This window comes from Ornithodoros turicata, chromosome 1 (genome assembly GCF_037126465.1).
Source record: "Ornithodoros turicata isolate Travis chromosome 1, ASM3712646v1, whole genome shotgun sequence".
NCBI classification, from domain to species: domain Eukaryota; kingdom Metazoa; phylum Arthropoda; class Arachnida; order Ixodida; family Argasidae; genus Ornithodoros; species Ornithodoros turicata.
In genome coordinates, this window is record NC_088201.1 from 165,537,544 (window position 1) to 165,559,209 (window position 21,666).

The 21,666-nt window shown below is 34.0% G+C and overlaps 1 long non-coding RNA gene across 1 annotated transcript in view; it reads right to left on the reverse strand.

The window, feature by feature from the left end:
- LOC135372548 (uncharacterized) overlaps positions 1–21,666 on the reverse strand; it is a 67,313-nt gene that overhangs the window by 22,858 nt on the left and 22,789 nt on the right. The window lies entirely within an intron of this gene.

Below are 21,666 nucleotides of genomic sequence, written 5' to 3' on the forward strand. Positions count from 1 at the left end.
CTCACATGCAGCTCAATTCGCCTGTGCTGTGCAGCATGAGCAAAAGCATATATTGTTTGTGGTCACATGACACGGAACATAAATACAGTGAAAGCTTCCTATGTTGGACACCCACGGTGCAGCCGAAGCGTCTCCTACTTATAGAGGTGTCCGAGTTACAGAATATGACGGCAACAAAAAATGGAAGAGATCACAGCTGTGAGAAATGTCCCCCTTCTTCAATTTAAGGTCCTTAGTGGTACCTGGTGGTGGTGCCTGGTAGTGGTACCTCTACCCACTCTTCACTGATAATTATTACTGATTTTAGTATATTCAATTCCGTTCAGATTCTACTCAATGGCATTACCTCTGGAGCTTTTCGAGCAGCAAGGACTTTTCTCTGAAGCGTCAGCCCACTTCTCATAGCTTTGGTGCAGTGCTCGTTCAGAGGCTCTAGACAAACTGAAGACAAGTGCTCACATAAAGAATTACAATGTAGACCGACAGCACTTGTTTTTCGACTCTAAAAACTAAAGCAACAAAATGCTGAGACCATTATAGGGGAAAAAAGGGGCAAAAGTCAAGGCCACTGGCTCATTTTAGGTCTTTTTGGTGCAAAGGTGGGCCGATATTGAGGTAATTTGGCCAGGGTTTTGTCCGACTTTGCAGGGAAAACCCTATCCTACTTCCAAGATAGGGAGGTGTCTGACATAGAGAGTTTCGTCCCCATGTAGTTTCAATGGGAGCCTGCCCGTGCAATGAAATCATGGGGAGTTGTCCGAAGTAGGGAGGTGTCCGGCTTTGGAGGATTTACTGTACTATAGAGCATTCTACATGTTGTAATGTAACAGTTGTTCACGTTTGGATATTTTAACCATGGAATTTACCCTGCATGCACCATACCATGTCCAAACACAAACAACTGCTAGAGAGCAGCATGTACTGTTTCCGTATAGCGCTTATGGCTTGTGTCCTGTGATCAGAAACAGTGGTGTCTTTTTTCTGCTACAACCAGTAAACTACAGTAAAGATTTAGAAATACTGTGTCATACCATAAAGCACTATGGGAAATGGCAGTTTGAAAAACTGGAGAAGACTGTCATTAGAATGGGGGACATGTTCTACGGTGACATTTTTTACAGTGTGTGCTGTACCACGTAATGCACTGCAGGCCTACCACAGTATGGTAACGCTCTGAATACTGATTTGCTCAAAAAAGGAATGTGTGTGTTTCTTGTACTAACTTCCTCTTATGCAAGGTTGTAGAAAAATGTTTTCAGCTAATGGGGAGGGAGAGGACATCATTCTGGAGTCTCGTTGACCTACAATGTGTCGTGTGTGAAGGTCATTTTGAAGAGTGTAGGTGGTACAAGACTGTGTTCCCACATTCTTGACAGTGTTGACTAATAGCCATAATAAAGTAGAGGGTACATTTGTTGCTTCTTATATTTGTGTCATGGCAAAGTATGTAGAGATACATCTGTCTCAACATGCAGGTGACAAAACTGCTTTTTATGCCTAAACTATGAGAAATAGTTGTCTGTTCAGCACCACTAATCATGTGCCGGCCTCCATGACATGTCTGTGACATTCCAAAGTGATTAACATGTCCCATAGATTTGTGCAATGCTGAAGAAGACTGTGTACCTTCTATGGATTCTTGATTCAAGAAAAGTACTGTGTGATTTGCTAACAGCGCCAGGCTGTACCTTCACAGTTCTGCATAAAAATATGTAAACTTTGCCGAAGGAAACATCATGAAGGTCCATAGCGAAAAATCCTGAGACGAGGGATAGGAAGGGACATACACAATGTCTCAACATAGCGTGTTTAAGTCCCTTCTTGTATCTCCTCTTCAGGTCTCGCCATCATGGACACTATCACCAGCTCGCTTGCTGTTGAACCGTTCTTTCAACGATAAGGGTCACTTTCATGGACTGGATGGCAGCCAACATGCTGTCAATAAAAAGAATAATGGAAGGAGCTCAATATGATCCTTAGGCTGTGCGTGGTCACTGCTTTCTGACAAATGGTGACTTAGAATTTCAGGACAGTGCCTGCAGTGGTATTCTTGTGTTCCCACCCTTGACGCCCATTGTGTGTCATTGGTCACCTGTAATCTGCTAACATGCACATAGCTAAAACAAAGTATATTTGTATTTCTTTGAATACAGTTGGTACAGCACATTGTTTTTTACATGTTCTTTGGAAAATATAAATAAAAAATACTCTACTCTGCAAGTCTCCTGTCAGCTCTACAGAGCAGCTTCGAATTTCACTAGAAGCCACGTGTGAAACATAGACCAAACTAGTGGTGAAGGTCCATATAGGTCATAGATAGATACTATTATTATTATTAGATCATAGGTCAGGCTTAGGTCCTGGTTGGTAGCAACGCATTTGAATCTTATTAAAAATTTGTGCAGGAGGTGACCAACATAACTAAATAAACCAACTGACTCTCACAAATTTTGTGGTGTTATACTTTTGAAACAACATTAATATGCCGCAGTGGTCTTTTCTCCTTTGTTCCTTTTAACCTAGAAATATTAGGTCTTCGGCATCACCAGCCTTAGTTGCTGAGCATGCAGTTATTTACGTTGAGCACTGCAGTTTCATATTTGTTTCTCTGGACAAGCAAGCCCGCTTCCCCATTTTGATAAGAGTCTTTCAGCTTTGACAGGGCATTTGTGGACAAGGAAAACATTTGGACTATTGTGTATTTTGCTATGAAGTGCACCATACAAGGCAGGGGACACCATCAACCATTTCCACCAAGGTTATTAAATTTGTGATAAAGTACATATACCTTTTGTCATTGACTAATTTGGTGGCAAAGTTACTTGAGTGGCAGTTGTGCAATTTTAAGCACATGTTAAAAAAAATAGGATATGGGAAGTGCTGACTGGTTGAACATGTGGAGTACCCAATATAATAATTGGGGGTTTACGTCGCGAGACAACTGAGTGTGGAATACACAGCACAGTGTAATGTTCCTTATTCTGGCAATGTTAGCATGGTTCAAGAGGTGGGAAATGTTGCACTACCCTTAATAACATCTGTTGGGCCCAGCAAACAGGATACACATACCCTGATCTGAAGACACTATGCCTAACTCAAAAGCAATATGAGATCGACCCGTACGTCTTTATTTGCGAAACTATTATGAATAAAATATGACCTGTGTGGTATAGAACAATGCGCACACTCAAGTAAACATGCAAAAAATACGTATAAGGTCTCTCGACCTACATGCCGCGATGCGCTCTACGAGATAAACAACACACTACAAAACTACATCCAACACTTTTTGTGCGGGGCAACTCTAATGAGCACTTTCATATAACCGACGAATGGTTCAACGAATGCAGTTCGAGTGGTCACGATACATTCCTACGTCGTTCATTGCAGTCGCGCTATGATGCTGCACGATATATGTATCTCGTGTAACAAGCCTGGCAATCGCACGATGTGCATGGGCAGAAATACGGCCTTTCTTTGAAGACCAGTCCTCTGCAGGTATATGCTCAAACAATCACAAAGTCTCACGTTGTTGCTCAATCGCTCCCATTCCTGCACTTGTAGTAAAACCAGCAAACGGGTTGACGTGAATGGCAGGTGAACGGTTGAACTGCGAAGTTCTCGAGCACATAATCACAATTTCACGCCGAAAATGATGTTGAGATGAATTCCCGGTTGTTGTTTCCATCGTTCAATAGTTCTCGGGATTACCTCGGACGAAACGCTCATCGTAGCCCCGGCGGCCATAACTGCATTTCCTCGCAAACGGGAGAAGACGCCAGGGAAGTCAGAGAAAGCCTCAGCTTTCATCCAATCAGACGCACGATTCTCTATCTACGTAGATGGAGCAGGTTTATCCCATCTACGTCACAAAAATGGCTGCGCCCATGGCTTGTTTTGGTTTCTTTGATGAATTAATTTTCGTAATAGGAAGACAAAATTGAGAAACGAAGGTGCGTTTCGGGGGCAGTAGGATGTGCTCGTTCTGAATATCACAACCGTTTCAACACATCGGGATATCGGCGTAGCTGACCTTTAAGGTTCGTAGTGTTTGTTAGAATGAAAATTTTATATTGGTTGATTTTATGATTGTTCAATGATAGATTATTTTCCTCTGTTGTTGTTTACGTGTCGCCACGTGTTCCTCTGTTCTTCAGCGTTAAGTCTATGCTATTTCGCCATTGATAGATTGATTAGCTATTATTTCTCTATGTGTTGGATGGTGCGCAGGTTTGGCTCTCTATTAATTGTAGCTGTTGATTGTGTTGTTTCTCGTTATTTCCTTACGTCTGTGCTAAGAAATTAAAAGTTGAGTAATGTTGGAATATGAAACTGAGATTCCCTATTGCGCTCGAAATGTTATGACAGATATTCACACTAGCTACTGCATTGATGGTTCTCACGTATAGGAATATTAATTTTCTGATGAGTTTGATTTTCTGAATGATAGATTACTGTATTGTTTTGATTAGGAATATCTTCTTCGTAGTGGTATAGATTTTTCATTTTTAACATGTCTATTTTCTGATGAGTTTGATTTTTTCTTCTGATTTTCTGAATGATAGATTACTATGTTGTTTTGATTAAGAATAACTTCTTTGTAGTGCTGTAGATTTTATTTCCTCTTGTGTTCTTGTCGTTCGTGTTCCATGGTCTTCCATACATCTATCGGCACCCGTCTTCAACAAATCAGTGTAGATATCATTAGATCTGGTTGTTGGCTAGAAGTGTGCTATGTGGTGAAGTTCATTTTTAACACGTCTATTTTCTGATGAGTTTGATTTTTTCTTCTGATTTTCTGAATGATAGATTACTATGTTGTTTTAATTAGGAATATCTTCTTCGTAGTGGTATATATTTTATTTCTTCTTGTGCTCGTGACGTTCGTGTTCTGTTTGTTAGCTAGGAGCGTGCTATGTGGTAAAGTTCATTTTTAACATGTCTATTTTCTGATGAGTTTGATTTTTTCTTCTGATTTTCTGAATGATAGATTACTATGTTGTTTTGATTAGGAATATCTTCTTCGTAGTGGTATAGATTTTTCATTTTTAACATGTCTATTTTCTGATGAGTTTGATTTTTTCTTCTGATTTTCTGAATGATAGATTACTATGTTGTTTTGATTAAGAATAACTTCTTTGTAGTGGTGTAGATTTTATTTCCTCTTGTGTTCTTGTCGTTCGTGTTCCATGGTCTTCCATACATCTATCGGCACCCGTCTTCAACAAATCAGTGTAGATATCATTAGATCTGGTTGTTGGCTAGAAGTGTGCTATGTGGTGAAGTTCATTTTTAACATGTCTATTTTCTGATGAGTTTGATTTTTTCTTCTGGTTTTCTGAATGATAGATTACTATGTTGTTTTGATTAGGAATATCTTCTTCGTAGTGGTATATATTTTATTTCTTCTTGTGTTCGTGACGTTCGTGTTCTGTTTGTTAGCTAGGAGCGTGCTATGTGGTGAAGTTCATTTTTAGCATGTCTATTTTCTGATGAGTTTGATTTTTTCTTCTGATTTTCTGAATGATAGATTACTATGTTGTTTTGATTAGGAATATCTTCTTCGTAGTGGTATAGATTTTTCATTTTTAACATGTCTATTTTCTGATGAGTTTGATTTTTTCTTCTGATTTTCTGAATGATAGATTACTATGTTGTTTTGATTAAGAATAACTTCTTTGTAGTGGTGTAGATTTTATTTCCTCTTGTGTTCTTGTCGTTCGTGTTCCATGGTCTTCCATACATCTATCGGCACCCGTCTTCAACAAATCAGTGTAGATATCATTAGATCTGGTTGTTGGCTAGAAGTGTGCTATGTGGTGAAGTTCATTTTTAACATGTCTATTTTCTGATGAGTTTGATTTTTTCTTCTGATTTTCTGAATGATAGATTACTATGTTGTTTTAATTAGGAATATCTTCTTCGTAGTGGTATATATTTTATTTCTTCTTGTGCTCGTGACGTTCGTGTTCTGTTTGTTAGCTAGGAGCGTGCTATGTGGTGAAGTTCATTTTTAACATGTCTATTTTCTGATGAGTTTGATTTTTTCTTCTGATTTTCTGAATGATAGATTACTATGTTGTTTTGATTAAGAATAACTTCTTTGTAGTGGTGTAGATTTTATTTCCTCTTGTGTTCTTGTCGTTCGTGTTCCATGGTCTTCCATACATCTATCGGCACCCGTCTTCAACAAATCAGTGTAGATATCATTAGATCTGGTTGTTGGCTAGAAGTGTGCTATGTGGTGAAGTTCATTTTTAACATGTCTATTTTCTGATGAGTTTGATTTTTTCTTCTGATTTTCTGAATGATAGATTACTATGTTGTTTTGATTAGGAATATCTTCTTCGTAGTGGTATATATTTTATTTCTTCTTGTGTTCGTGACGTTCGTGTTCTGTTTGTTAGCTAGGAGCGTGCTATGTGGTGAAGTTCATTTTTAGCATGTCTATTTTCTGATGAGTTTGATTTTTTCTTCTGATTTTCTGAATGATAGATTACTATGTTGTTTTGATTAGGAATATCTTCTTCGTAGTGGTATAGATTTTTCATTTTTAACATGTCTATTTTCTGATGAGTTTGATTTTTTCTTCTGATTTTCTGAATGATAGATTACTATGTTGTTTTGATTAAGAATAACTTCTTTGTAGTGGTGTAGATTTTATTTCCTCTTGTGTTCTTGTCGTTCGTGTTCCATGGTCTTCCATACATCTATCGGCACCCGTCTTCAACAAATCAGTGTAGATATCATTAGATCTGGTTGTTGGCTAGAAGTGTGCTATGTGGTCAAGTTCATTTTTAACATGTCTATTTTCTGATGAGTTTGATTTTTTCTTCTGATTTTCTGAATGATAGATTACTATGTTGTTTTAATTAGGAATATCTTCTTCGTAGTGGTATATATTTTATTTCTTCTTGTGCTCGTGACGTTCGTGTTCTGTTTGTTAGCTAGGAGCGTGCTATGTGGTGAAGTTCATTTTTAACATGTCTATTTTCTGATGAGTTTGATTTTTTCTTCTGATTTTCTGAATGATAGATTACTATGTTGTTTTGATTAAGAATAACTTCTTTGTAGTGGTGTAGATTTTATTTCCTCTTGTGTTCTTGTCGTTCGTGTTCCATGGTCTTCCATACATCTATCGGCACCCGTCTTCAACAAATCAGTGTAGATATCATTAGATCTGGTTGTTGGCTAGAAGTGTGCTATGTGGTGAAGTTCATTTTTAACATGTCTATTTTCTGATGAGTTTGATTTTTTCTTCTGATTTTCTGAATGATAGATTACTATGTTGTTTTGATTAGGAATATCTTCTTCGTAGTGGTATATATTTTATTTCTTCTTGTGTTCGTGACGTTCGTGTTCTGTTTGTTAGCTAGGAGCGTGCTATGTGGTGAAGTTCATTTTTAACATGTCTATTTTCTGATGAGTTTGATTTTTTCTTCTGATTTTCTGAATGATAGATTACTATGTTGTTTTGATTAGGAATATCTTCTTCGTAGTGGTATAGATTTTTCATTTTTAACATGTCTATTTTCTGATGAGTTTGATTTTTTCTTCTGATTTTCTGAATGATAGATTACTATGTTGTTTTGATTAAGAATAACTTCTTTGTAGTGGTGTAGATTTTATTTCCTCTTGTGTTCTTGTCGTTCGTGTTCCATGGTCTTCCATACATCTATCGGCACCCGTCTTCAACAAATCAGTGTAGATATCATTAGATCTGGTTGTTGGCTAGAAGTGTGCTATGTAGTGAAGTTCATTTTTAACATGTCTATTTTCTGGTGAGTTTGATTTTTTCTTCTGATTTTCTGAATGATAGATTACTATGTTGTTTTAATTAGGAATATCTTCTTCGTAGTGGTATATATTTTATTTCTTCTTGTGCTCGTGACGTTCGTGTTCTGCTTGTTAGCTAGGAGCGTGCTATGTGGTGAAGTTCATTTTTAACATGTCTATTTTCTGATGAGTTTGATTTTTTCTTCTGATTTTCTGAATGATAGATTACTATGTTGTTTTGATTAGGAATATCTTCTTCGTAGTGGTATAGATTTTTCATTTTTAACATGTCTATTTTCTGATGAGTTTGATTTTTTCTTCTGATTTTCTGAATGATAGATTACTATGTTGTTTTGATTAAGAATAACTTCTTTGTAGTGGTGTAGATTTTATTTCCTCTTGTGTTCTTGTCGTTCGTGTTCCATGGTCTTCCATACATCTATCGGCACCCGTCTTCAACAAATCAGTGTAGATATCATTAGATCTGGCTGTTGGCTAGAAGTGTGCTATGTGGTGAAGTTCATTTTTAACATGTCTATTTTCTGGTGAGTTTGATTTTTTCTTCTGATTTTCTGAATGATAGATTACTATGTTGTTTTAATTAGGAATATCTTCTTCGTAGTGGTATATATTTTATACCTTCTTGTGTTCGTGACGTTCGTGTTCTGTTTGTTAGCTAGGAGCGTGCTATGTGGTGAAGTTCATTTTTAACATGTCTATTTTCTGATGAGTTTGATTTTTTCTTCTGATTTTCTGAATGATAGATTACTATGTTGTTTTGATTAGGAATATCTTCTTCGTAGTGGTATAGATTTTTCATTTTTAACATGTCTATTTTTTGATGAGTTTGATTTTTTCTTCTGATTTTCTGAATGATAGATTACTGTGTTGTTTTGATTAAGAATAACTTCTTTGTAGTGGTGTAGATTTTATTTCCTCTTGTGTTCTTGTCGTTCGTGTTCCATGGTCTTCCATACATCTATCGGCACCCGTCTTCAACAAATCAGTGTAGATATCATTAGATCTGGTTGTTGGCTAGAAGTGTGCTATGTGGTGAAGTTCATTTTTAACATGTCTATTTTCTGGTGAGTTTGATTTTTTCTTCTGATTTTCTGAATGATAGATTACTATGTTGTTTTAATTAGGAATATCTTCTTCGTAGTGGTATATATTTTATACCTTCTTGTGTTCGTGACGTTCGTGTTCTGTTTGTTAGCTAGGAGCGTGCTATGTGGTGAAGTTCATTTTTAACATGTCTATTTTCTGATGAGTTTGATTTTTTCTTCTGATTTTCTGAATGATAGATTACTATGTTGTTTTGATTAGGAATATCTTCTTCGTAGTGGTATAGATTTTTCATTTTTAACATGTCTATTTTCTGATGAGTTTGATTTTTTCTTCTGATTTTCTGAATGATAGATTACTGTGTTGTTTTGATTAAGAATAACTTCTTTGTAGTGGTGTAGATTTTATTTCCTCTTGTGTTCTTGTCGTTCGTGTTCCATGGTCTTCCATACATCTATCGGCACCCGTCTTCAACAAATCAGTGTAGATATCATTAGATCTGGTTGTTGGCTAGAAGTGTGCTATGTGGTGAAGTTCATTTTTAACATGTCTATTTTCTGATGAGTTTGATTTTTTCTTCTGATTTTCTGAATGATAGATTACTATGTTGTTTTGATTAGGAATATCTTCTTCGTAGTGGTATAGATTTTTCATTTTTAACATGTCTATTTTCTGATGAGTTTGATTTTTTCTTCTGATTTTCTGAATGATAGATTACTATGTTGTTTTGATTAAGAATAACTTCTTTGTAGTGGTGTAGATTTTATTTCCTCTTGTGTTCTTGTCGTTCGTGTTCCATGGTCTTCCATACATCTATCGGCACCCGTCTTCAACAAATCAGTGTAGATATCATTAGATCTGGTTGTTGGCTAGAAGTGTGCTATGTGGTGAAGTTCATTTTTAACATGTCTATTTTCTGATGAGTTTGATTTTTTCTTCTGATTTTCTGAATGATAGATTACTATGTTGTTTTAATTAGGAATATCTTCTTCGTAGTGGTATATATTTTATTTCTTCTTGTGCTCGTGACGTTCGTGTTCTGTTTGTTAGCTAGGAGCGTGCTATGTGGTGAAGTTCATTTTTAACATGTCTATTTTCTGATGAGTTTGATTTTTCTTCTGATTTTCTGAATGATAGATTACTATGTTGTTTTGATTAGGAATATCTTCTTCGTAGTGGTATAGATTTTTCATTTTTAACATGTCTATTTTCTGATGAGTTTGATTTTTTCTTCTGATTTTCTGAATGATAGATTACTATGTTGTTTTGATTAAGAATAACTTCTTTGTAGTGGTGTAGATTTTATTTCCTCTTGTGTTCTTGTCGTTCGTGTTCCATGGTCTTCCATACATCTATCGGCACCCGTCTTCAACAAATCAGTGTAGATATCATTAGATCTGGTTGTTGGCTAGAAGTGTGCTATGTGATGAAGTTCATTTTTAACATGTCTATTTTCTGATGAGTTTGATTTTTTCTTCTGATTTTCTGAATGATAGATTACTATGTTGTTTTAATTAGGAATATCTTCTTCGTAGTGGTATATATTTTATTCCTTCTTGTGCTCGTGACGTTCGTGTTCTGCTTGTTAGCTAGGAGCGTGCTATGTGGTGAAGTTCATTTTTAACATGTCTATTTTCTGATGAGTTTGATTTTTTCTTCTGATTTTCTGAATGATAGATTACTATGTTGTTTTGATTAGGAATATCTTCTTCGTAGTGGTATAGATTTTTCATTTTTAACATGTCTATTTTCTGATGAGTTTGATTTTTTCTTCTGATTTTCTGAATGATAGATTACTATGTTGTTTTGATTAAGAATAACTTCTTTGTAGTGGTGTAGATTTTATTTCCTCTTGTGTTCTTGTCGTTCGTGTTCCATGGTCTTCCATACATCTATCGGCACCCGTCTTCAACAAATCAGTGTAGATATCATTAGATCTGGTTGTTGGCTAGAAGTGTGCTATGTGGTGAAGTTCATTTTTAACATGTCTATTTTCTGATGAGTTTGATTTTTTCTTCTGATTTTCTGAATGATAGATTACTATGTTGTTTTGATTAGGAATATCTTCTTCGTAGTGGTATAGATTTTTCATTTTTAACATGTCTATTTTCTGATGAGTTTGATTTTTTCTTCTGATTTTCTGAATGATAGATTACTATACTATGTTGTTTTGATTAAGAATAACTTCTTTGTAGTGGTGTAGATTTTATTTCCTCTTGTGTTCTTGTCGTTCGTGTTCCATGGTCTTCCATACATCTATCGGCACCCGTCTTCAACAAATCAGTGTAGATATCATTAGATGTGGTTGTTGGCTAGAAGTGTGCTATGTAGTGAAGTTCATTTTTAACATGTCTATTTTCTGGTGAGTTTGATTTTTTCTTCTGATTTTCTGAATGATAGATTATTATGTTGTTTTAATTAGGAATATCTTCTTCGTAGTGGTATATATTTTATTTCTTCTTGTGTTCGTGACGTTCGTGTTCTGTTTGTTAGCTAGGAGCGTGCTATGTGGTGAAGTTCATTTTTAACATGTCTATTTTCTGATGAGTTTGATTTTTTCTTCTGATTTTCTGAATGATAGATTACTATGTTGTTTTGATTAGGAATATCTTCTTCGTAGTGGTATAGATTTTTCATTTTTAACATGTCTATTTTCTGATGAGTTTGATTTTTTCTTCTGATTTTCTGAATGATAGATTACTATGTTGTTTTGATTAAGAATAACTTCTTTGTAGTGGTGTAGATTTTATTTCCTCTTGTGTTCTTGTCGTTCGTGTTCCATGGTCTTCCATACATCTATCGGCACCCGTCTTCAACAAATCAGTGTAGATATCATTAGATCTGGTTGTTGGCTAGAAGTGTGCTATGTGGTGAAGTTCATTTTTAACATGTCTATTTTCTGATGAGTTTGATTTTTTCTTCTGATTTTCTGAATGATAGATTACTATGTTGTTTTAATTAGGAATATCTTCTTCGTAGTGGTATATATTTTATTTCTTCTTGTGTTCGTGACGTTCGTGTTCTGTTTGTTAGCTAGGAGCGTGCTATGTGGTGAAGTTCATTTTTAACATGTCTATTTTCTGATGAGTTTGATTTTTTCTTCTGATTTTCTGAATGATAGATTACTATGTTGTTTTGATTAGGAATATCTTCTTCGTAGTGGTATAGATTTTTCATTTTTAACATGTCTATTTTCTGATGAGTTTGATTTTTTCTTCTGATTTTCTGAATGATAGATTACTATGTTGTTTTGATTAAGAATAACTTCTTTGTAGTGGTGTAGATTTTATTTCCTCTTGTGTTCTTGTCGTTCGTGTTCCATGGTCTTCCATACATCTATCGGCACCCGTCTTCAACAAATCAGTGTAGATATCATTAGATCTGGTTGTTGGCTAGAAGTGTGCTATGTGGTGAAGTTCATTTTTAACATGTCTATTTTCTGATGAGTTTGATTTTTTCTTCTGATTTTCTGAATGATAGATTACTATGTTGTTTTAATTAGGAATATCTTCTTCGTAGTGGTATATATTTTATTTCTTCTTGTGCTCGTGACGTTCGTGTTCTGTTTGTTAGCTAGGAGCGTGCTATGTGGTGAAGTTCATTTTTAACATGTCTATTTTCTGATGAGTTTGATTTTTTCTTCTGATTTTCTGAATGATAGATTACTATGTTGTTTTGATTAGGAATATCTTCTTCGTAGTGGTATATATTTTATTTCTTCTTGTGTTCGTGACGTTCGTGTTCTGTTTGTTAGCTAGGAGCGTGCTATGTGGTGAAGTTCATTTTTAACATGTTTATTTTCTGATGAGTTTGATTTTTTCTTCTGATTTTCTGAATGATAGATTACTATGTTGTTTCGATTAGGAATATCTTCTTCGTAGTGGTATAGATTTTTCATTTTTAACATGTCTATTTTCTGATGAGTTTGATTTTTTCTTCTGATTTTCTGAATGATAGATTACTATGTTGTTTTGATTAAGAATAACTTCTTTGTAGTGGTGTAGATTTTATTTCCTCTTGTGTTCTTGTCGTTCGTGTTCCATGGTCTTCCATACATCTATCGGCACTCGTCTTCAACAAATCAGTGTAGATATCATTAGATCTGGTTGTTGGCCAGAAGTGTGCTATGTGGTGAAGTTCATTTTTAACATGTCTATTTTCTGGTGAGTTTGATTTTTTCTTCTGATTTTCTGAATGATAGATTACTATGTTGTTTTAATTAGGAATATCTTCTTCGTAGTGGTATATATTTTATACCTTCTTGTGTTCGTGACGTTCGTGTTCTGTTTGTTAGCTAGGAGCGTGCTATGTGGCGAAGTTCATTTTTAACATGTCTATTTTCTGATGAGTTTGATTTTTTCTTCTGATTTTCTGAATGATAGATTACTATGTTGTTTTGATTAGGAATATCTTCTTCGTAGTGGTATAGATTTTTCATTTTTAACATGTCTATTTTCTGATGAGTTTGATTTTTTCTTCTGATTTTCTGAATGATAGATTACTATGTTGTTTTGATTAAGAATAACTTCTTTGTAGTGGTGTAGATTTTATTTCCTCTTGTGTTCTTGTCGTTCGTGTTCCATGGTCTTCCATACATCTATCGGCACCCGTCTTCAACAAATCAGTGTAGATATCATTAGATCTGGTTGTTGGCTAGAAGTGTGCTATGTGGTGAAGTTCATTTTTAACATGTCTATTTTCTGATGAGTTTGATTTTTTCTTCTGATTTTCTGAATGATAGATTACTATGTTGTTTTGATTAGGAATATCTTCTTCGTAGTGGTATAGATTTTTCATTTTTAACATGTCTATTTTCTGATGAGTTTGATTTTTTCTTCTGATTTTCTGAATGATAGATTACTATGTTGTTTTGATTAAGAATAACTTCTTTGTAGTGGTGTAGATTTTATTTCCTCTTGTGTTCTTGTCGTTCGTGTTCCATGGTCTTCCATACATCTATCGGCACCCGTCTTCAACAAATCAGTGTAGATATCATTAGATCTGGTTGTTGGCTAGAAGTGTGCTATGTGGTGAAGTTCATTTTTAACATGTCTATTTTCTGATGAGTTTGATTTTTTCTTCTGATTTTCTGAATGATAGATTACTATGTTGTTTTGATTAAGAATAACTTCTTTGTAGTGGTGTAGATTTTATTTCCTCTTGTGTTCTTGTCGTTCGTGTTCCATGGTCTTCCATACATCTATCGGCACCCGTCTTCAACAAATCAGTGTAGATATCATTAGATCTGGTTGTTGGCTAGAAGTGTGCTATGTAGTGAAGTTCATTTTTAACATGTCTATTTTCTGGTGAGTTTGATTTTTTCTTCTGATTTTCTGAATGATAGATTACTATGTTGTTTTAATTAGGAATATCTTCTTCGTAGTGGTATATATTTTATTTCTTCTTGTGCTCGTGACGTTCGTGTTCTGCTTGTTAGCTAGGAGCGTGCTATGTGGTGAAGTTCATATTAAACATGTCTATTTTCTGATGAGTTTGATTTTTTCTTCTGATTTTCTGAATGATAGATTACTATGTTGTTTTGATTAGGAATATCTTCTTCGTAGTGGTATAGATTTTTCATTTTTAACATGTCTATTTTCTGATGAGTTTGATTTTTTCTTCTGATTTTCTGAATGATAGATTACTATGTTGTTTTGATTAAGAATAACTTCTTTGTAGTGGTGTAGATTTTATTTCCTCTTGTGTTCTTGTCGTTCGTGTTCCATGGTCTTCCATACATCTATCGGCACCCGTCTTCAACAAATCAGTGTAGATATCATTAGATCTGGTTGTTGGCTAGAAGTGTGCTATGTAGTGAAGTTCATTTTTAACATGTCTATTTTCTGGTGAGTTTGATTTTTTCTTCTGATTTTCTGAATGATAGATTACTATGTTGTTTTAATTAGGAATATCTTCTTCGTAGTGGTATATATTTTATTTCTTCTTGTGTTCGTGACGTTCGTGTTCTGTTTGTTAGCTAGGAGCGTGCTATGTGGTGAAGTTCATTTTTAACATGTCTATTTTCTGATGAGTTTGATTTTTTCTTCTGATTTTCTGAATGATAGATTACTATGTTGTTTTGATTAGGAATATCTTCTTCGTAGTGGTATAGATTTTTCATTTTTAACATGTCTATTTTCTGATGAGTTTGATTTTTTCTTCTGATTTTCTGAATGATAGATTACTATGTTGTTTTGATTAAGAATAACTTCTTTGTAGTGGTGTAGATTTTATTTCCTCTTGTGTTCTTGTCGTTCGTGTTCCATGGTCTTCCATACATCTATCGGCACCCGTCTTCAACAAATCAGTGTAGATATCATTAGATCTGGTTGTTGGCTAGAAGTGTGCTATGTGGTGAAGTTCATTTTTAACATGTCTATTTTCTGATGAGTTTGATTTTTTCTTCTGATTTTCTGAATGATAGATTACTATGTTGTTTTAATTAGGAATATCTTCTTCGTAGTGGTATATATTTTATTTCTTCTTGTGCTCGTGACGTTCGTGTTCTGTTTGTTAGCTAGGAGCGTGCTATGTGGTGAAGTTCATTTTTAACATGTCTATTTTCTGATGAGTTTGATTTTTTCTTCTGATTTTCTGAATGATAGATTACTATGTTGTTTTGATTAGGAATATCTTCTTCGTAGTGGTATAGATTTTTCATTTTTAACATGTCTATTTTCTGATGAGTTTGATTTTTTCTTCTGATTTTCTGAATGATAGATTACTATGTTGTTTTGATTAGGAATATCTTCTTCGTAGTGGTATATATTTTATTTCTTCTTGTGTTCGTGACGTTCGTGTTCTGTTTGTTAGCTAGGAGCGTGCTATGTGGTGAAGTTCATTTTTAACATGTTTATTTTCTGATGAGTTTGATTTTTTCTTCTGATTTTCTGAATGATAGATTACTATGTTGTTTCGATTAGGAATATCTTCTTCGTAGTGGTATAGATTTTTCATTTTTAACATGTCTATTTTCTGATGAGTTTGATTTTTTCTTCTGATTTTCTGAATGATAGATTACTATGTTGTTTTGATTAAGAATAACTTCTTTGTAGTGGTGTAGATTTTATTTCCTCTTGTGTTCTTGTCGTTCGTGTTCCATGGTCTTCCATACATCTATCGGCACCCGTCTTCAACAAATCAGTGTAGATATCATTAGATCTGGTTGTTGGCCAGAAGTGTGCTATGTGGTGAAGTTCATTTTTAACATGTCTATTTTCTGGTGAGTTTGATTTTTTCTTCTGATTTTCTGAATGATAGATTACTATGTTGTTTTAATTAGGAATATCTTCTTCGTAGTGGTATATATTTTATACCTTCTTGTGTTCGTGACGTTCGTGTTCTGTTTGTTAGCTAGGAGCGTGCTATGTGGCGAAGTTCATTTTTAACATGTCTATTTTCTGATGAGTTTGATTTTTTCTTCTGATTTTCTGAATGATAGATTACTATGTTGTTTTGATTAGGAATATCTTCTTCGTAGTGGTATAGATTTTTCATTTTTAACATGTCTATTTTCTGATGAGTTTGATTTTTTCTTCTGATTTTCTGAATGATAGATTACTATGTTGTTTTGATTAAGAATAACTTCTTTGTAGTGGTGTAGATTTTATTTCCTCTTGTGTTCTTGTCGTTCGTGTTCCATGGTCTTCCATACATCTATCGGCACCCGTCTTCAACAAATCAGTGTAGATATCATTAGATCTGGTTGTTGGCCAGAAGTGTGCTATGTGGTGAAGTTCATTTTTAACATGTCTATTTTCTGGTGAGTTTGATTTTTTCTTCTGATTTTCTGAATGATAGATTACTATGTTGTTTTAATTAGGAATATCTTCTTCGTAGTGGTATATATTTTATACCTTCTTGTGTTCGTGACGTTCGTGTTCTGTTTGTTAGCTAGGAGCGTGCTATGTGGCGAAGTTCATTTTTAACATGTCTATTTTCTGATGAGTTTGATTTTTTCTTCTGATTTTCTGAATGATAGATTACTATGTTGTTTTGATTAGGAATATCTTCTTCGTAGTGGTATAGATTTTTCATTTTTAACATGTCTATTTTCTGTTGAGTTTGATTTTTTCTTCTGATTTTCTGAATGATAGATTACTATGTTGTTTTGATTAAGAATAACTTCTTTGTAGTGGTGTAGATTTTATTTCCTCTTGTGTTCTTGTCGTTCGTGTTCCATGGTCTTCCATACATCTATCGGCACCCGTCTTCAACAAATCAGTGTAGATATCATTAGATCTGGTTGTTGGCTAGAAGTGTGCTATGTGGTGAAGTTCATTTTTAACATGTCTATTTTCTGATAAGTTTGATTTTTTCTTCTGATTTTCTGAATGATAGATTACTATGTTGTTTTGATTAGGAATATCTTCTTCGTAGTGGTATAGATTTTTCATTTTTAACATGTCTATTTTCTGATGAGTTTGATTTTTTCTTCTGATTTTCTGAATGATAGATTACTATGTTGTTTTGATTAAGAATAACTTCTTTGTAGTGGTGTAGATTTTATTTCCTCTTGTGTTCTTGTCGTTCGTGTTCCATGGTCTTCCATACATCTATCGGCACCCGTCTTCAACAAATCAGTGTAGATATCATTAGATCTGGTTGTTGGCTAGAAGTGTGCTATGTGGTGAAGTTCATTTTTAACATGTCTATTTTCTGATGAGTTTGATTTTTTCTTCTGATTTTCTGAATGATAGATTACTATGTTGTTTTAATTAGGAATATCTTCTTCGTAGTGGTATATATTTTATTTCTTCTTGTGCTCGTGACGTTCGTGTTCTGCTTGTTAGCTAGGAGCGTGCTATGTGGTGAAGTTCATTTTTAACGTGTCTATTTTCTGATGAGTTTGATTTTTTCTTCTGATTTTCTGAATGATAGATTACTATGTTGTTTTGATTAGGAATATCTTCTTCGTAGTGGTATAGATTTTTCATTTTTAACATGTCTATTTTCTGATGAGTTTGATTTTTTCTTCTGATTTTCTGAATGATAGATTACTATGTTGTTTTGATTAAGAATAACTTCTTTGTAGTGGTGTAGATTTTATTTCCTCTTGTGTTCTTGTCGTTCGTGTTCCATGGTCTTCCATACATCTATCGGCACCCGTCTTCAACAAATCAGTGTAGATATCATTAGATCTGGTTGTTGGCTAGAAGTGTGCTATGTGGTGAAGTTCATTTTTAACATGTCTATTTTCTGATGAGTTTGATTTTTTCTTCTGATTTTCTGAATGATAGATTACTATGTTGTTTTGATTAAGAATAACTTCTTTGTAGTGGTGTAGATTTTATTTCCTCTTGTGTTCTTGTCGTTCGTGTTCCATGGTCTTCCATACATCTATCGGCACCCGTCTTCAACAAATCAGTGTAGATATCATTAGATCTGGTTGTTGGCTAGAAGTGTGCTATGTAGTGAAGTTCATTTTTAACATGTCTATTTTCTGGTGAGTTTGATTTTTTCTTCTGATTTTCTGAATGATAGATTACTATGTTGTTTTAATTAGGAATATCTTCTTCGTAGTGGTATATATTTTATTTCTTCTTGTGCTCGTGACGTTCGTGTTCTGCTTGTTAGCTAGGAGCGTGCTATGTGGTGAAGTTCATTTTTAACATGTCTATTTTCTGATGAGTTTGATTTTTTCTTCTGATTTTCTGAATGATAGATTACTATGTTGTTTTGATTAGGAATATCTTCTTCGTAGTGGTATAGATTTTTCATTTTTAACATGTCTATTTTCTGATGAGTTTGATTTTTTCTTCTGATTTTCTGAATGATAGATTACTATGTTGTTTTGATTAAGAATAACTTCTTTGTAGTGGTGTAGATTTTATTTCCTCTTGTGTTCTTGTCGTTCGTGTTCCATGGTCTTCCATACATCTATCGGCACCCGTCTTCAACAAATCAGTGTAGATATCATTAGATCTGGTTGTTGGCTAGAAGTGTGCTATGTAGTGAAGTTCATTTTTAACATGTCTATTTTCTGGTGAGTTTGATTTTTTCTTCTGATTTTCTGAATGATAGATTACTATGTTGTTTTAATTAGGAATATCTTCTTCGTAGTGGTATATATTTTATTTCTTCTTGTGTTCGTGACGTTCGTGTTCTGTTTGTTAGCTAGGAGCGTGCTATGTGGTGAAGTTCATTTTTAACATGTCTATTTTCTGATGAGTTTGATTTTTTCTTCTGATTTTCTGAATGATAGATTACTATGTTGTTTTGATTAGGAATATCTTCTTCGTAGTGGTATAGATTTTTCATTTTTAACATGTCTATTTTCTGATGAGTTTGATTTTTTCTTCTGATTTTCTGAATGATAGATTACTATGTTGTTTTGATTAAGAATAACTTCTTTGTAGTGGTGTAGATTTTATTTCCTCTTGTGTTCTTGTCGTTCGTGTTCCATGGTCTTCCATACATCTATCGGCACCCGTCTTCAACAAATCAGTGTAGATATCATTAGATCTGGTTGTTGGCTAGAAGTGTGCTATGTGGTGAAGTTCATTTTTAACATGTCTATTTTCTGATGAGTTTGATTTTTTCTTCTGATTTTCTGAATGATAGATTACTATGTTGTTTTAATTAGGAATATCTTCTTCGTAGTGGTATATATTTTATTTCTTCTTGTGCTCGTGACGTTCGTGTTCTGTTTGTTAGCTAGGAGCGTGCTATGTGGTGAAGTTCATTTTTAACATGTCTATTTTCTGATGAGTTTGATTTTTTCTTCTGATTTTCTGAATGATAGATTACTATGTTGTTTTGATTAGGAATATCTTCTTCGTAGTGGTATAGATTTTTCATTTTTAACATGTCTATTTTCTGATGAGTTTGATTTTTTCTTCTGATTTTCTGAATGATAGATTACTATGTTGTTTTGATTAGGAATATCTTCTTCGTAGTGGTATATATTTTATTTCTTCTTGTGTTCGTGACGTTCGTGTTCTGTTTGTTAGCTAGGAGCGTGCTATGTGGTGAAGTTCATTTCTAACATGTTTATTTTCTGATGAGTTTGATTTTTTCTTCTGATTTTCTGAATGATAGATTACTATGTTGTTTCGATTAGGAATATCTTCTTCGTAGTGGTATAGATTTTTCATTTTTAACATGTCTATTTTCTGATGAGTTTGATTTTTTCTTCTGATTTTCTGAATGATAGATTACTATGTTGTTTTGATTAAGAATAACTTCTTTGTAGTGGTGTAGATTTTATTTCCTCTTGTGTTCTTGTCGTTCGTGTTCCATGGTCTTCCATACATCTATCGGCACCCGTCTTCAACAAATCAGTGTAGATATCATTAGATCTGGTTGTTGGCCAGAAGTGTGCTATGTGGTGAAGTTCATTTTTAACATGTCTATTTTCTGGTGAGTTTGATTTTTTCTTCTGATTTTCTGAATGATAGATTACTATGTTGTTTTAATTAGGAATATCTTCTTCGTAGTGGTATATATTTTATACCTTCTTGTGTTCGTGACGTTCGTGTTCTGTTTGTTAGCTAGGAGCGTGCTATGTGGCGAAGTTCATTTTTAACATGTCTATTTTCTGATGAGTTTGATTTTTTCTTCTGATTTTCTGAATGATAGATTACTATGTTGTTTTGATTAGGAATATCTTCTTCGTAGTGGTATAGATTTTTCATTTTTAACATGTCTATTTTCTGATGAGTTTGATTTTTTCTTCTGATTTTCTGAATGATAGATTACTATGTTGTTTTGATTAAGAATAACTTCTTTGTAGTGGTGTAGATTTTATTTCCTCTTGTGTTCTTGTCGTTCGTGTTCCATGGTCTTCCATACATCTATCGGCACCCGTCTTCAACAAATCAGTGTAGATATCATTAGATCTGGTTGTTGGCTAGAAGTGTGCTATGTGGTGAAGTTCATTTTTAACATGTCTATTTTCTGATGAGTTTGATTTTTTCTTCTGATTTTCTGAATGATAGATTACTATGTTGTTTTGATTAGGAATATCTTCTTCGTAGTGGTATAGATTTTTCATTTTTAACATGTCTATTTTCTGATGAGTTTGATTTTTTCTTCTGATTTTCTGAATGATAGATTACTATGTTGTTTTGATTAAGAATAACTTCTTTGTAGTGGTGTAGATTTTATTTCCTCTTGTGTTCTTGTCGTTCGTGTTCCATGGTCTTCCATACATCTATCGGCACCCGTCTTCAACAAATCAGTGTAGATATCATTAGATCTGGTTGTTGGCTAGAAGTGTGCTATGTGGTGAAGTTCATTTTTAACATGTCTATTTTCTGATGAGTTTGATTTTTTCTTCTGATTTTCTGAATGATAGATTACTATGTTGTTTTAATTAGGAATATCTTCTTCGTAGTGGTATATATTTTATTTCTTCTTGTGCTCGTGACGTTCGTGTTCTGCTTGTTAGCTAGGAGCGTGCTATGTGGTGAAGTTCATTTTTAACGTGTCTATTTTCTGATGAGTTTGATTTTTTCTTCTGATTTTCTGAATGATAGATTACTATGTTGTTTTGATTAGGAATATCTTCTTCGTAGTGGTATAGATTTTTCATTTTTAACATGTCTATTTTCTGATGAGTTTGATTTTTTCTTCTGATTTTCTGAATGATAGATTACTATGTTGTTTTGATTAAGAATAACTTCTTTGTAGTGGTGTAGATTTTATTTCCTCTTGTGTTCTTGTCGTTCGTGTTCCATGGTCTTCCATACATCTATCGGCACCCGTCTTCAACAAATCAGTGTAGATATCATTAGATCTGGTTGTTGGCTAGAAGTGTGCTATGTGGTGAAGTTCATTTTTAACATGTCTATTTTCTGATGAGTTTGATTTTTTCTTCTGATT